General features: G+C 41.2%; 1 long non-coding RNA gene across 2 annotated transcripts; it reads right to left on the minus strand.

Moving 5' to 3' along the window:
• Window positions 1-72: 72 nt before the first annotated feature.
• Window positions 73-14,464, minus strand: LOC131106584 (uncharacterized). Of its 2 annotated transcripts, none has more exons than XR_009120097.1 (6): window positions 14,418-14,464; window positions 13,537-13,636; window positions 10,879-10,931; window positions 4,469-4,556; window positions 3,667-3,782; window positions 73-1,246 (listed from the first exon to the last, which is right to left on the minus strand). It is a non-coding gene; the product is annotated as an uncharacterized LOC131106584 (long non-coding RNA). The 2 variants fall into 2 exon arrangements; XR_009120096.1 differs by having other exon boundaries at window positions 14,225-14,456.
• Window positions 14,465-15,190: the final 726 nt, after the last annotated feature.

The raw sequence follows: 15,190 nt of genomic DNA on the forward strand, positions 1-15,190 counted from the left end.
TTACGTGTAAAATATATAGTCTGCCCCCCCCCCCCCGCCCCGGAAATTTTGTTATATCAATGCGGCCCGCGAGTCAAAAAGTTTGCCCACCCCTGAGCTAGCTCATAGTATTAATTCTTTTCTCCTGTTATAATGCACAGAAAAGGGAAATACATATATGTTCATGTTTCACATCAGGATTGGGAATGATGGGCAAAATTGCCGTTCCCCTTTAAGGGAGGAAAAAAATCTAAGCTACACGAAATACAACAGATTTTTCTTGGTCCGTGCACCCTCCTGGGGCCGATCCGTTGGGGCCCCGTTTTGCTTAAACAACCACCATGCTAGCCTGAGGCAGGAAAGAGAGGAAAAAGGTTAATCTCACTTGATGATTGACAGAACATAGCAAAGTAACAATACAATGTCGGAATACAAGTACCCGCCTGTCGCTTCCTGTTGGTGTCAGGCTGTGCTTCTCAATTATTTTCTGCCATGCCCCCCCCCATAAGGGACAGACATTTTTTCACATCACACCCAATTTGACGAGGGAAACTGATCATATTTATTGCATGTTGAGTACTATAAATGTGTACATGTTGGTAGGTCTGCATTGACGATATTGAGAAGCACTGGTGTAAGGGTACAGCTGCTGCCTTCCAAGGCACATGTTGTGGTTTCAAAGCCATCTCTGGACATTTTTTTTAATCTGTTAATCTTGTACTCATAATTTATTGAACAATTTGTTTCAATAATAAAAATAAACAGTTTGGTGGGAATGGGTTTTGTATTCGAAGTATATTTCTATGAGATATTTTACTGTGCCAACTTGATTGCTGTGAAAGAGGTCATTCAAACATTCTAATTCGTGGTGGCCTAAGACTTGAAAAGGGCGGATCATAGCGCACCATCACCTTGGAACGTCGTCACGACTTTTCCCCTCCTCGTAGCGCCTCTGCTGACACCGATTTGTTCAGTAAATTGCATTGCATTGTCAGGAATCAGACACCCAGCGCCCACCTTCCTCTAGGCTGTAATCAAGTACAGCACCTAAAATTACAGCCTCGAAAAATGCTCATCGCCGTAAATCAGCACCTTTCCCCAAACAGTTTCAATCAAAGTCAGAGTTATGATCCAAACAGCCACACAGGCAGACGGAGAGGGGCCTGATGGGAATCCGTGCGAGGCAGATGTGTTGCACAGCTCGGGATGGCGCCCTCATAAAAGCCATGTTGCAGCTCTTTTGTTCTCCAGAACATTCTTTATGGGCCTGCACACAGATAGGAACATTCCATCTTCTACTGGTCCGCTCTGTGGTTCAGTACCAGCTTTTATTTGCTGCTGCTTTTCCGTTTGTATTTCCTTTCTAGATATACTCCAACTTTTCACCATTCCGGTTTTTTGTGGAGACCATGATTTCAATGAATACTTGGGTTGGGCGATAGGGAACATAGCATGTACAGCAGGGGTGGGCAAACTACGGCCCGGGGGCCACATGCGGCCCACCAAACGTTTGAATCCGGCCCGCCAGTTGCTTTTAAGTATTTCAACTTTTAACATACCAGCTGGCAACATGACTTTCAAGTCGTATGTCTTATTCAGTAAAAAAATAAATAAATAAATCGTAGTTTGATGTGGTCTGATGTTTAAAGTGCTCCTGAAAAAAAGGAAACAAGAACATATAGATGATAGTATGACAATTAAAATTAGACAAATAATTCAAGGCGTAAAAATTATTAAAAATTATTTAAAAATTATTAAAAATTATTTAAAAATTATTAAAAAAATATTTAAAAATTATTTAAAAATTATTAAAAATTGTTTAAAAATATTAAAAATTATTAAAATTATTAAAATTATAAGCGTAAAATCATGTGTGTTATATACATACATATAAATATATGTTCTGGCCCCCCGCACAATTTTGTTAACTCAATGCGGCCCATGAGTCAAAAAGTTTGCCCACCCCTGATGTACAGTATCACGATATTTCTGGGAGGTATCACAACATGAAGATATAATTCAATTCAGTCGAGTCTTGTATAAAAAGCTACAAATGATACCTATAAATGTAGTTCGAATGTTGCATTCTGGTGTTAAACCATGCCAAAGTTTCAGATGAGGTTTGTGCATTTGGAAGTTAGCCCTGAAAGAAGTTTGGGATGGCTCAAAACGCTCGGTTTCAGAAGGCGTGGTAAAACTGCCACTTTGTGATGTCACAGAGAGGCGGAATTCCTTATATGGGCGTGGCTGTGAGCCAGATAAGCTCTCTGCCCTCCCCCAAGCTCTCGTTCTCTGTTTATGTTGCAAGCAATGGCTCGTATGGGAAAGCTACATTTGTTTCCAAGTCCTAAAGACGCCACCATCAGGCACAAATGGTTTGATTCCTGATTTCCTACCAGCAAAAGAAATACATTTTCATCTGTCAAGGGCATTTCCCACTGGACTGTTTAGTGAACATGGACCACTATGCAGCTGGACTAGCCCACAAACTTGCCGAAGCCCTATGCCTTTCCAACGGGCAAGCAGTAAGTAAGAGTTTATTACAAGTCATGGAGCAAAAGTGCTTATCTGTGTAGCATTATAGAGTGTGCATACAGGGACGGGGTTGCTAATAGCCATTTCCCACCACAATCAGCGGCTAGACCCGAGTCCTGCAAACCAGATTAGATATTAGATGCTGTAGAAAACCTAAGGCTAAAATGCTAAAGCTACTTAGCATTGAGAAAGTAACCTTGAAGTAACCTCTTTTCTTGAGAAACGTGGGACTGTCCAGTCTCTACTTCCGAATGGGATTGGGGATCGAACACATGGGGCTGGATGTTAAAAGAAACATTGCCCTTTATCAACTCCTATAAAGTTAGCGGCACAAACCAGATGTGTTTTCCTGCACGTGGGGGTTGTGACCAACCGTGGGAATAAAAAACAAAGAAATACAGCTGAATAGGTGCAGGTTGTGGAAGATCTAGAAAGCTTTCTGTGCTGGTTATTGAGTGGAGCTGCTCTATAGGAGTCCACAACTCAATACAAAGGACAGAAAATTGAGCATAATAGGTCCCCTTTAACCTTTATCATTAAAAAGCACATTTAATAATTTATTGGTAAAAACTGTGCAATGCAGCAAGTGCATTTAGTGTTTGCTGTCAGTGCAAAGTATTCAGAATTCAAGTATTTGCATTAGTAGCAACTGAGAATCTTCAAGCTTGTCCGGCGTGCCATAAAGACATAAATAACTGCCACGGCTAATTGCGGTACAAAGCGGAGGCAAAAGGCCCGCAAGACTGAACGACGCTAAGCCTAAGGTAACTGCGTACTTATTCACGATTAAAAACTGTCATTATTATTTTTGTCCCCTGCACGGTAGACTTTCCATCTACTACTTGTTCATCTACTGGTTGTAAGGAACATCATTGCTTCTGGTGGTCCAACACGGACTCCACACAAAGGGCTTGACTCATGGTTGTTGTTTTCCACTTGATCCACACAATCATGTGTGTGAGTGGATTTGCATCCGTCAGTGAGTGAGTCAATCCAGACTGCAGGATTCGTGTTGTCTGACACACATCCGACTAGGTGTTTGTTTGCTAAGTGTTACCCTTAAGGAGCGCAGATCGTGACCTTGGACGTCTCTGTCATTGGGGCACAAAGGACATTTTTCCCACTGTGAGGCTGGAATTTGGGAGCCCTCACCAAGTTCCGTCTTGCTCCGCTGGACGGTTTGATCCTCAATAGGTTGTAGCTCATTTCCAAAGCTCGTCTCCCGGAGCTGTCACCTCCTTGTCTTCAAAAAAGGTGCATAGCGGGGGCTGGGGGGAAAGTAGGTGGCAAAATGGAGACGATCTTTTTAGAAAATGAAAATAACAACAATTGGATATGGTTATGAAAAAAGGTTGGCCTTGACCTTTTGTCCTCTGTCATTATCGTCTTGGTACTTTTCTACCTTCAAGGAAACATCCCATCCCAATGACAGCTTGTGTCCTACTATTTGACATTGTTTCTTGTTTCCCAACTTAATATGGATGGTCGGAACATGTGCCAAGTAAAAACCCATTACAGTGGGTACAGTGTCATTTAATCCAGGGGGGTCTGAAGTGATTAATTTATCGCGGTCAAGTGTGGAATGAAGCGCAGTGCCATATAAATGAGGGAGGACCGTACAATCCAGTCTTCATAGGAAGTGAGTCACCTAATAGTTTGTTAGGTGTACTGTCTGGCCCGTACAAAAAACCAAAGCATACTTCTGACAATCATTTTCACAGAAAACTGAATCCCAGTAAAAGCGGCTTTGCACTGCAGTTAGGCTGCTTTATGGACAATAGTTGATGTTGCAACACTTGTTGTAAAAGTGCTCCAGCTTCAAAGACAAATGATCTTATCGAGGGCGTATTTAGTCATTTGGGAAAACCAAGGAAAATCCAGTCATTTGGGTTCTTCCATATCCTTGTACTGCACTGACCCAACCTTTTATTTACTGTAATCCAATGTAGCTTACCGCTTTAATGCTGACATCTTGGTGTGTTGGCGCTTGTTATGACTGTGAAAAAGGTCCACGGCTTTGGTAGTTTTGGTCAAATCTGTTTCTGTCACAAAAAACAAAGAAATACAGCTGAATAGGTGCAGGTTGTGGAAGATCTAGAAAGCTTTCTGGAGTGGAGCTGCTCTATAGGAGTCCACAACTCAATACATTCATTCATTCATTCATTCATTTTCTACCGCTTTTCCTCACGAGGGTCGCGGGGGGTGCTGGAGCCTATCCCAGCTGTCTTCGGGCGAGAGGCGGGGTACACCCTGGACTGGTGGCCAGCCAATCACAGGGCACATATAGACAAACAACCATTCACACTCACATTCATACCTATGGACAATTTGGAGTGGCTAATTAACCTAGCATGTTTTTGGAATGTGGGAGGAAACCGGAGTACCCGGAGAAAACCCACGCATGCACGGGGAGAACATGCAAACTCCACACAGAGATGCCCGAGGGTGGGATTGAACCCTGGTCTCCTAGCTGTGAGGTCTGCGCGCTAACCCCTAGACCAGGGGTCAGCAACCCGCGGCTCCAGAGCCGCATGTGGCTCTTCAGCCTCTTTGTTGTGGCTCCCTTTGCAATGCTTGAATATTTTTTAACACCACAGTGGGGAAAAAGCATGTCTTTGTAATGAGTTTAAAAAAATCCAACTTTGTGTGAGTCCATGAATGCATCCTGACTGAGTTCTGACTGGTGATTGGATGAGTACAAGGATGAGCAGACAGGATGCTATTCAGTTCTCTCTCACAGGTAAACATTAAGGAAAATACTTTATAAATACTTTTCATACTTTCCCAAAGCTATTTGACAATTCTAAAAAATAAATTAGAGATCATATAAAACAGCGGCATTGGAACTTCAGGTATCAGGTAAGTTTACAGTAATTTACACATATATTTATGTAAGTTTATATTTAATATAATACTAGCAAGAGTACTCCAACTTGTTTTTTTCTTATCTGAACTGCTTTGATAGCCCCAAATTCCCTCCAATTTTGTTTTAAACATACTATGTTTTGCGGCTCCAGGCTATTTTTCTTTAGTGAGCAAGGGGGTGAAATGGCTCTTTTCATAATAAAGGTTGCCGACCCCTGCCCTAGACCAACTCAATACAAAGGACTGAAAATTGAGCATAATAGGTCCCCTTTATCCCATATCTAATATATCATTAAATACACTTGTGTCAAATTGCAAAGCACATTTATGAATTTATTGGTAAAAACTGTGCAATTTAGTGTTTCTGCATGATGCCGATTGCAGAAAGTGCTGCTTGCTACAAATAAAAGTACTGCTGTAGCAACCACGCGTTGACGATACAAAGGTTCCCGGTCCCTCGGTCGGCATCGGTCCAATGTAAACAGGACTACGCTATGTTAACAAGCTATAGTCAATCCCCTTCTCATTCACCTCTAATTGCGGTCTGATCATGCCAGACTGACAAAGCAAATATACAGAATATTCACCAAATGAAGCGTCCTTTCGGTCGCAGCTCATTTACCGCTGCGCTCGAACGTGTTGGAAGGGTACTAGCTTGCAGTGGAAACAATGCAGCATCTGACATTAATAGAGAGTTTCTACAAACAGCGCTAGCGTGCTAGCGTGTCTGAACACACTGATGTTGAACGTCTCTGTCTGGGATGATTCACCACTTGGGAGGAGGGACCATCATTTCCTCACTAACAGCACTTCTGGTGCGCTGTTTGATCAAAGGGAAGATGAATAGCAAATACGCTAACAATATGAGACCGTGTTTATGTAATATTTGTCATATGACTTGCAGATGCAGTATCAAACACTTGTTTGGTGTGGCCCAGGTTTCACTGGAATTCAGGCTATTTGGGATAATACCAAGCTACGTTTACACCCGTGCCATAACTCTCTATAACAACAGGCTGGAAAGGCTTTCAAGTCAGCGTCGACTCGCAAACAGAGTGGTGATTGACAGGCGGACCCGCCATTTCTTTGGCAAAGGTATGTGTAAGTATCGTGCACTTAAATATTCTTATTTTTGTTATACGACAACAAAAACTATTAACTAATTAAACATTTCAAGACATTTTGCATTTGGAATGGCATGGGTGACTACATCTTCTACTACAGCAATACAGTTGGTTGGATACTTAGTAGCAATGAGTGCAGAGGCTGACGTCCATTAGAAAGTTAGCCAGATTCATTCATTTTCTACCACAAAGTTAGCCAGATTATTTCCAATAAATACGCGTCTTAAATACAACTCCGCTGAATTAAAATTTGATATCATTTTTTATCGTCATACTGTGATACATCCCAAAATTAGCATTATACATGCTAAGGTCCATATCGCCCAACCCTAGTTAGAAACCATCAGGACCGTCCGTGGAGAAGAAAACTTTCTTCCACCTTCCAATGTTCCATGTTTGGTGCTCTCCTGCTCATTCCGAACCTTGAAGGAGACCAGGCCTTTGGAGATGTGCTTTCTCATGGTGGTTATGGGCCAATGGGGTCTACCGCTTGACCTTTTAGTTCCATGAACCTCAGGATGTTCACCTCAGAAGTGTGAAATAACCGTCTAACTGCGTCCAAGCTCAGCAGCAATGACCTTGCTAATGCAGCTCAACAATCCCACCTTGTTCAAAGAGAGAAAGCTATTTTGCCTTTGATATCGATGTAGACTGGAATTGAGCTGTATCGCCCTCATGCCTGCATGTAGGACGGAGGAGGGGCAGAGCAGAAGCCCGGAGGCTCAGTCGAAGCAAACAGACTACCCCGTCTGCGGTGGAAGAAGTCGGCAAGGAGAAAGCAGTAACTCGGTAATATGGAGGTATTTTGAATTCACACCATTAAAAAAAAATCGTTTTCACCACTTTGAAACTTGGCACCAAGTCCAATATGAGGAATGTGTGCACCGTCTGCTGTGTTCCTGTTGCGTTCCTCATGAAAGGAAAAGCGACTATCACATTGCTAATATATGATCCCTGTTGCAACAGTGGAAAAAATGGCTTTAAAGGGGAAGTGCACTTTTTTTTGGAATGTTGCCCATCATTCCCAATCCTTATGTGAAACATGAACACATATGTATGTACCTTTTCTTTGTATTATAACACGAGAATCAAGTTAATATGAGCTAGCTTACAATGCTGTCATTGGGACACGCCTATTTCCATTTGATAACATGTCATAGTTGCAGTATCTTGGCCTATTTGGATGATTTAAAACACGACCCAAGCGACGGCAGCATGGATACAGCGACAACACTTCCGATGTCCGCGCTCCTTGGGATGGCTGTGTCTTCCAGCACAAGACGTGTGCCCCTGTCTTCACGTCATAATGTTGATGGCAAACCCAGTCTTGGTATCAAAAATGGAGAGCTAGCTATCCACTCGTCCATCTGGGAATAATGCTGAGACTAGCAATTAGTGGCGCGTCATGTTAGTCCGCCAGATAAAATTACTTTTTCATGCTAGCTGCTAATATAAGTCGGTTATGTACGTAAATGGAACACTGTTTTTTTTTTGTGAACGCTATATTATCAAAAATAGGTACTATTTCCCATGACGCCCATTGCTAGCTAGCTCATATTAACTCATTTCCTAACTAGGATTGGGAATTATTTTTTTTAAGTGCACTTCCTCTTTAAAAGCTTGCTGAAAACGATGGATTCGCCATGTCCCGTGAAGTTTTCAAGTCACAATTATTTTGAAATGACCAAAGCTACAGTAAACCTCGGATATATCGGACTCGGATATATCGGAAATTCGCTCACAACGGACAGATAAAAAAGAACCAATTTTTCTGTAATGCATTTCCAATAAAAATTCATTGCATATATCGGATTTTTTATAACGGATTTCGCCTATTTCGGACAAAATTTCCAGTCCCATCTGCACAGCATGCTAGCGAGCTAACTGGTTAGCTTCCAGTGTATTTAATCTGAACTTAAGAAAAGGTTTAAGACGGAATGCGAAAGAAAGTAAGAAGCCAAAACTTTACCATTTCCACACGGAATGGGAGGAGAACTGTTCATGTTAGACACAACATTACTTTCTAGATCCTTTACTGACACCTAGTGGCCAGAATACTACATACAGTAAACCTTGGATATATCGGAAATTCGCTCACAACAGACAGATAAAAAAGAACCGATTTTTCTGTAATGCATTTCCAATAAAAATTCATTGCATATATCGGATTTTTTATAACGGATTTCGCCTATTTCGGACAAAATCTCCAGTCCCGTTCCAATGCATTTCCATGAAATTTCCCTGGCATATATCGGATGGCCGCATCGTGGCGCTCCGATTCGCCGAATGGTGACAGGCCGCTATACGACGTCATTTGCAGCGTTTGCAGCGTTGCCTGCGCGTCCAGGTACATTGGAAACATAGTCAAGGAAGTGCCTTTTTATAACGGATAAAATCCCATTTACGCATATACCGGATATAAATCCCATATATGCGTAAAACGGACATTTTCCGGTATACGCATATAACGGATTTCGCTTATATCGGACAAAACCAGTGTGAACAATTGAATCCGATATATCCGAGGTTTACTGTACCACAAACAAGGAAGTTAGACAGACAGCTGTTAATAAGCCTGATGGAGTCAACATGTTGCTATTCCCGCCACAAAATAAGGTCACGCTTGTGTCAGAGAACCTCCTCAACCTCCCCAAAATGTACATTCTTGCTATACATCACTGTCAAGCGTGTAGGTCAGCATAGTGTGTTGGTAACGTCAATCATTTCAGCTTTTTCTGCAAATAAAGCCAGAAATATTGTCGAGGCTTCGTGCCCATAGTTTCATCTGCGTTGGCAGGCATGGAGAAGATGAAGTTAGACCAAGCGGGGCGAGTGGAGTGACTAATCATCTTTCTCAGACAGATGATTCTCATTAGTCATAACATACACAACTCCATCCATCTTGTCTAATTGCTTTCATATTAAGAATTCTGAGCCAAGAATCAACAAAACTGGTTGATGCCCTCTGGTGTTGTAGAGTAGAAGCACAATTACAAATTTCCAATTTCCTATGAAGGCGGCATGGGATGATATAAATACAACCTCCAAACTCACAACCCCGCCCACCAAAAACAAGCACTTAGACATGAAGATGAGATGTGTGCTGTGGCGCCACCAGCAGGAAGTACAAAGTATTACGTATAGTGACTGACAATAGTCCTCTTGTATATCCAAGATGATAAAGGTAAGATGCAGAACAGAGTATATCCACTATAAACAAGAACCCAGGTATCCCTGGACCTGGTTCCTATAACCCTTTAATAAGTGGACGCTGCTATAGTTCATCAAGTGTGTTCCGTGTTTAGTAGTTCTTCAAAGTGTCCATCAAGCCATCTCTTTGATATTTGCTGTATTCCAAAAAGAGGTCATCTTGTGTAATACGGCGCTCTACCAGCAGAGGGCGCCACAGGACAAGCATACTTGTCCGTGTCGCCTCCGTGTTTCAGGAAGTTGCAATAGTGGAAAAAATGAAGCAGTTCGATCATATTTGGCGGTCAGGAAAGATTAATAAACACAACAGCATCAAAAGGTGAGCATACTAAGATGGGATTTACTTAAATAAATCAAAAATGGAGAGAATAGGAGTAATATACGCTAGTATAGTGCTGTGTTTGACATAGCTGAGCATATTTTGGTTATTGTTATTAAATAGCAGGGGTGTCATGAGACGGGATTGGGTCTTACTCAATATATTGTATATTGCAATCTACTCATTTCATTTTCACTAGGTTACCTTGCACTCTTCTGCACTGTGTGTATACTAGAGGCCCCGCCTCCGGACTATATGACTGACAAAAGGGCTCACTCTGTTCATGCTGTTGTTCTACAGAATAAGCAAGTGCATAGAATAACCAATGCACAGAGTGAACTCTCTTCCTGCCTGTTTGGAGGCAGGAGACGAGGAAAACAGGCGCGCATGACCATGCTAATATACTGAGTCCAGTTCATTTTCATAAATTATGTGATGAATTAATTCATATTTTCAATGCATATGCATTTTTCGCCCTTCATGGTTTAGTCCGCTTAGCACCTCCACAGTCTGACTGTGACGCTGCAAACCAAATAGCTTGTCGTCATCCTCTCACTCTGGGGTATGGTAATGTTCTATGAGTTATATTTACAGTACTTTAACATACAAGCGGAGGAACCGCTGCGCTTTTATCAGTCAAACGGGAGAACGGATGAATAGCTCTTCAGTTTTCACACACACATCCGTTGAGATCTTTCATTGCCCCGATACGAGGAGTGCAAGACATACTTGTGGAGAACATAAAGAGCTGGAGAGGCTCTATTCTGTCTTCAAGTGTGCGCTGAATGGACTCCAGACCGCTCTTTTCACGACATAATCACACAGAAGGCTTTTCATTGTACGTACTGTATGGACATGATGGACATTTCCGTCCATGCGGCTCTCATTCTTCTGGTGGACTGCAGAGTAAATATAGAAGAAGCGTGAATGGGACGGTTATTTGTTTAGACAGTTTTGACTTTGCAGGTTCTGCGTAATTTACATTGAAGATTTTGAAGATATTGTTTGTAATTATCTTCTACGTTGATTTATTTTTGAAAGCAAACATTACATAGTTGATTCTGCCAGGCTGGAAGTAGCCGGAAGTGACACCATCGGAGTACTAATACTCAGGTAAACAAACATGGCGGTCTACGACACATGATGTTTACAGTCATTTCAGCCAAAATGTTAACCATGTGTCCATTGTTTTGGAAGAGGAAGAAGCATTTGGAGACTTTTAGAACATGGACTTAACCCTTAAGACATCGGCTTGTTAATGAGCGTAAACGTTTATAGTGTACGTTCAAGCCAAATGCTTCTCGGAAAGGTGTGAAATGATCACTGCGAAGAACAGAACTCCAGGTGGGCGTCCATTTTTCTCTCATCCCCAGTTCTTGTTCATCCATTATTGTCTTAAAACGTCCGCTTTTGCAAAAAAAAAAAAAAAACTTTCAGTATGACTCGGATATTATGAACATCCAGCAGCAACACAATGTTTTGGCATGACCACCATTTTGTTGGTGCCATCAACGATAAATAACATTACAGCCAATTCACTGTTCGCTTTCAAAAATGGAACAATGTAGAACATAATTACAACAATATATATCACATTTTTAATTTTTAATCCTTTAAGATTATCTCCCATATTTAACTCCATTTTGAAGGAAAAACTGGTTTATACAAAGTTCAGGTCTGCATAGTGACCTCCAATCAGCGGGTGGGAACCTGATGATATTTATAGCTGAAATCACAATGTTTCGTCGTAAACATTTTCACCACACACATGCACTGCCTGAACACATGGCATCTGTAAAGCTGTAAAACGTTTGTTCGCTCATCATTTACTGTACTGTTATTTATTTGTGGGGAAAATAACAAATACACAAAACAAATCCATTCATTTCTATACCGCTTATCCTCACAAATCACGCCTAATAAAAATAAACAAAATCATTAATTCTATGTATTTTATTCTTATATGGAATGTACTTGTACAAATAAATGTCAAACTCGTTTTCACCGTGGCCCATTTTGGAGTTAAAGGTGGCCCTCAAAGGGGCTAAAATAGGTCTTAGTCTACGGGTCCTAATAATCATGACAAAAGCGTATTTTTGACATGCATTATTTCCAGGCAAGAGGATCAGCCTAGCGTTAATAGGACCACGTGGTGATTGTATGAATTTAATCTAATTGGACTGCTTTTATTGAAATTATTTTAGCGTGGAAGTCATTCATTGTAGCTCGTTTGTTCGCATAGTTACTGTGCTTACTCGTCATGCAGTTTGGGCATTTGAGTTTCAGTCTAGGGCAGAGGTAGGGAACCTATGGCTCGGGAGCCAGGTTGGGCTCTTTTGATGACTGTATCTGGCTCTCAAGCATTTCTTACCACAATAAAAATGTATTTTTGCTAACATTTTAAAGTAAACATCACAGAAATCACTGTTAAAAATAATATTAAAAATCAAAACTTTCTTATGCATTTTAATTCGTCCATCTATTTTCTACTGCAATATGGCCGACCATATCTATCTTTCCTGATGATATTTTCCAGGTCAAACACCAAAACTTGATTATTACTGGGTAATGCGGTAGTCTACCTCGGTCATTGAGATGTCAAAAAAACATGTAAATGTAAACTTTCCTCCTTTAGTCAAATAGCTAAAGCTGCAGAACCAAGCCTTTTGACGAAGATGGCCAAAAGAATGAAATATACTGAATACGGTTCAAAACTATGCAGCAGCAGAAGTTGCATTAATGGCAGCAAGTATTTGATTTATTATTGGACACTGCGCTGCTCACGAAAGTATGCTGGCCACACCCCATTGGCGTGGGGTAGTGTGCCTGGTCTACGTAATTAGAGCCCATTATATCTAAAACTGTTGGTCTTACATAAAAATGCACACATTTTATTGCATTCAATGTTTAAAAAAATGTATATGGCTCTCACATATACACATTTTAAAATATCTGGCCTTCATGGCTCTCGTAGCCAAAAAGGTTCCCGACCCCTGGTCTAGGGTGACGAAACAACCTCGGTCATGTTCAGCCTATTCCCCCTGCAAGGCGTCCCATCTGCTGGTCGCTGTTTGTCTAGCTTGTGTGTCTAAATCTGCTCTGCTTGCACAGCAAACATGCTCTTCTACTCCTGTGACCTTCTGTCACTTTGTCACTCTCCTGTCCTGGACATCACAAACACACACGGAAGACACGCCAAGCACATGCGCTCAAACACAACATTTGTCCAGACAACCTGAATGATGTAATCAATAGTTTATATATCGACTTAGTCAGTATAATTAGGGACTAATGACGGCTCAGATAACGGCTAATAAAAAAAAATGCGCCAATCTGTGAGAAAATCAAGTGGTTTTTTTCTCCCGTCTGTTCGAGGCCTGTCCTAGGGATGACTTGTAAACAAACATTCAGTGAGATACTTCACTTCACATGCAAGTTGTACCAAATGGTCCGCAATATGGGGGACAAGAAACAGCAGTTCGGGTTAGGGTTAGCATCAGTCACCTGAAACGCCACGTGACTACCACGCCTGGGGCTGGACCACAGCGGGTGGCTCATCCCCCGCTATACTCTGGTTCTCCTGGTCGTAGTTATGTCATGATATCTGATTAGGACAAATCAAGCGGTACATTTGGTCAAATCCTAATTTGTCCCAGTGGTTCTTACCTTCAGGTCTGCACAAACTATACTTACATTTACATTTCATTAAAGCATACATCAGTCTTGAGAAGCAGGAAAGTAATTGATCAGTTTGGGGCGGAAAAAAAGAGAAAGATATCGTGCAACTGTAATTTGGACATAACTGGCGTGTTTGCAACTGTCCATGCTGCTTCTTTAGGTATAAAAAAAACCTCCTACTGTAGTTAAAACACTTTAAAAACAGTGGCAGACGCAGAATAAGCGTTTGTGTTATAATTCAGTTTAACAGTATCAGACAACTTGCCTAAAATACACACAAGAATCAATGAAAAGTACGTTGGGTCATAAACCTAATGAAAACAATCAAGCATATTTGGTAGAGTATATTATGTATCACACAAATTGTGTATTTACACTTCTAGGATACACAAAATTGCAAAGAGGTGAGTGAATGGGACACTATTACAGAATGTATGCACGCTATGTAGCAAATTCCACAGCTACGTGGATTTATAGCATCTAATTAAGATGTGGATTTAAGATTGCTGCTCACCGGAAGCTCTGTCGGTCACAGAAAGGCCAGTTAATGACGCCATGGCGACAAGCGTCAATTGCCAATAAAGAAATGGCAAACATTTCAGCTTCGTTGATGTCATTGAAGTGATTGTCAAAATTATCAACATGAAACGCTGTTGCTCATTTTGTCACGCAAGCTTTATGTGGGGAAAATATATGAAACGGCTCACCACTTGGCAAACAGCAATCTTTACACCTGAGAACAGGTCAGGAAGTGTCCACTTCTGGTGACGTCATCACTGCGCCCTGCTTCTTTGCGTAGTACTGCCCACTTAGCTTGTACTTTCTTTTTTTAAAAAAAAAAATCTGCAGGAACCCCAGAGGATACATGGAGAAAAAAAAGATAGTTTTAAAAAATACATTTTTTAAATTACATTTTTGCGAGAGCTTGCAAATAATAATGGCGAAATAACGCAATACCTTTTTGAGGTCTCGCTAAATTGTTTACATTAAGAGTTTTGTACTTCCGTGTTCAGACCAGATGTTTGCCTTGAAATTTCAAATTAAGAGCATCACATTGGTTGGCTTTCTGATATGACTGTATACTGATAGGACAAGCAGTGCACACAAGTGCAAGAATCGCGCGTATGGCAAATAAATGTATTTCCTTTCCAGTACAAGTACACAAGGAAATGTGTTTCATTTTCCACTCTAGCTAGGACCGGATATGAGCATTTTATTTTTCAAAAAGTGAGCCCACTAACCATCGGATTCCGACAGTAACAGTTTCAATTTATACCGCTACAATTATGCACTAAGGGGTGCGGAAATGCTTAAATGATGGAATTAAATTACCTATTTCCAGCTTATGTTCGCTTCGTGGAGGGAAACTGACAGGAAGTGTGTCCTGCAGCTTCACATGGTTAGCTAACACAAAGGGTTAGCAAGATAGTTTGTCTAGTTTGTCCCTAGGGGGATCTGTTCTTTTCAATAAAGTTTTGAC

The sequence above is a fragment of the Doryrhamphus excisus genome, chromosome 18, assembly GCF_030265055.1.
Source record: "Doryrhamphus excisus isolate RoL2022-K1 chromosome 18, RoL_Dexc_1.0, whole genome shotgun sequence".
Classification (NCBI taxonomy): Eukaryota; Metazoa; Chordata; class Actinopteri; order Syngnathiformes; family Syngnathidae; genus Doryrhamphus; species Doryrhamphus excisus.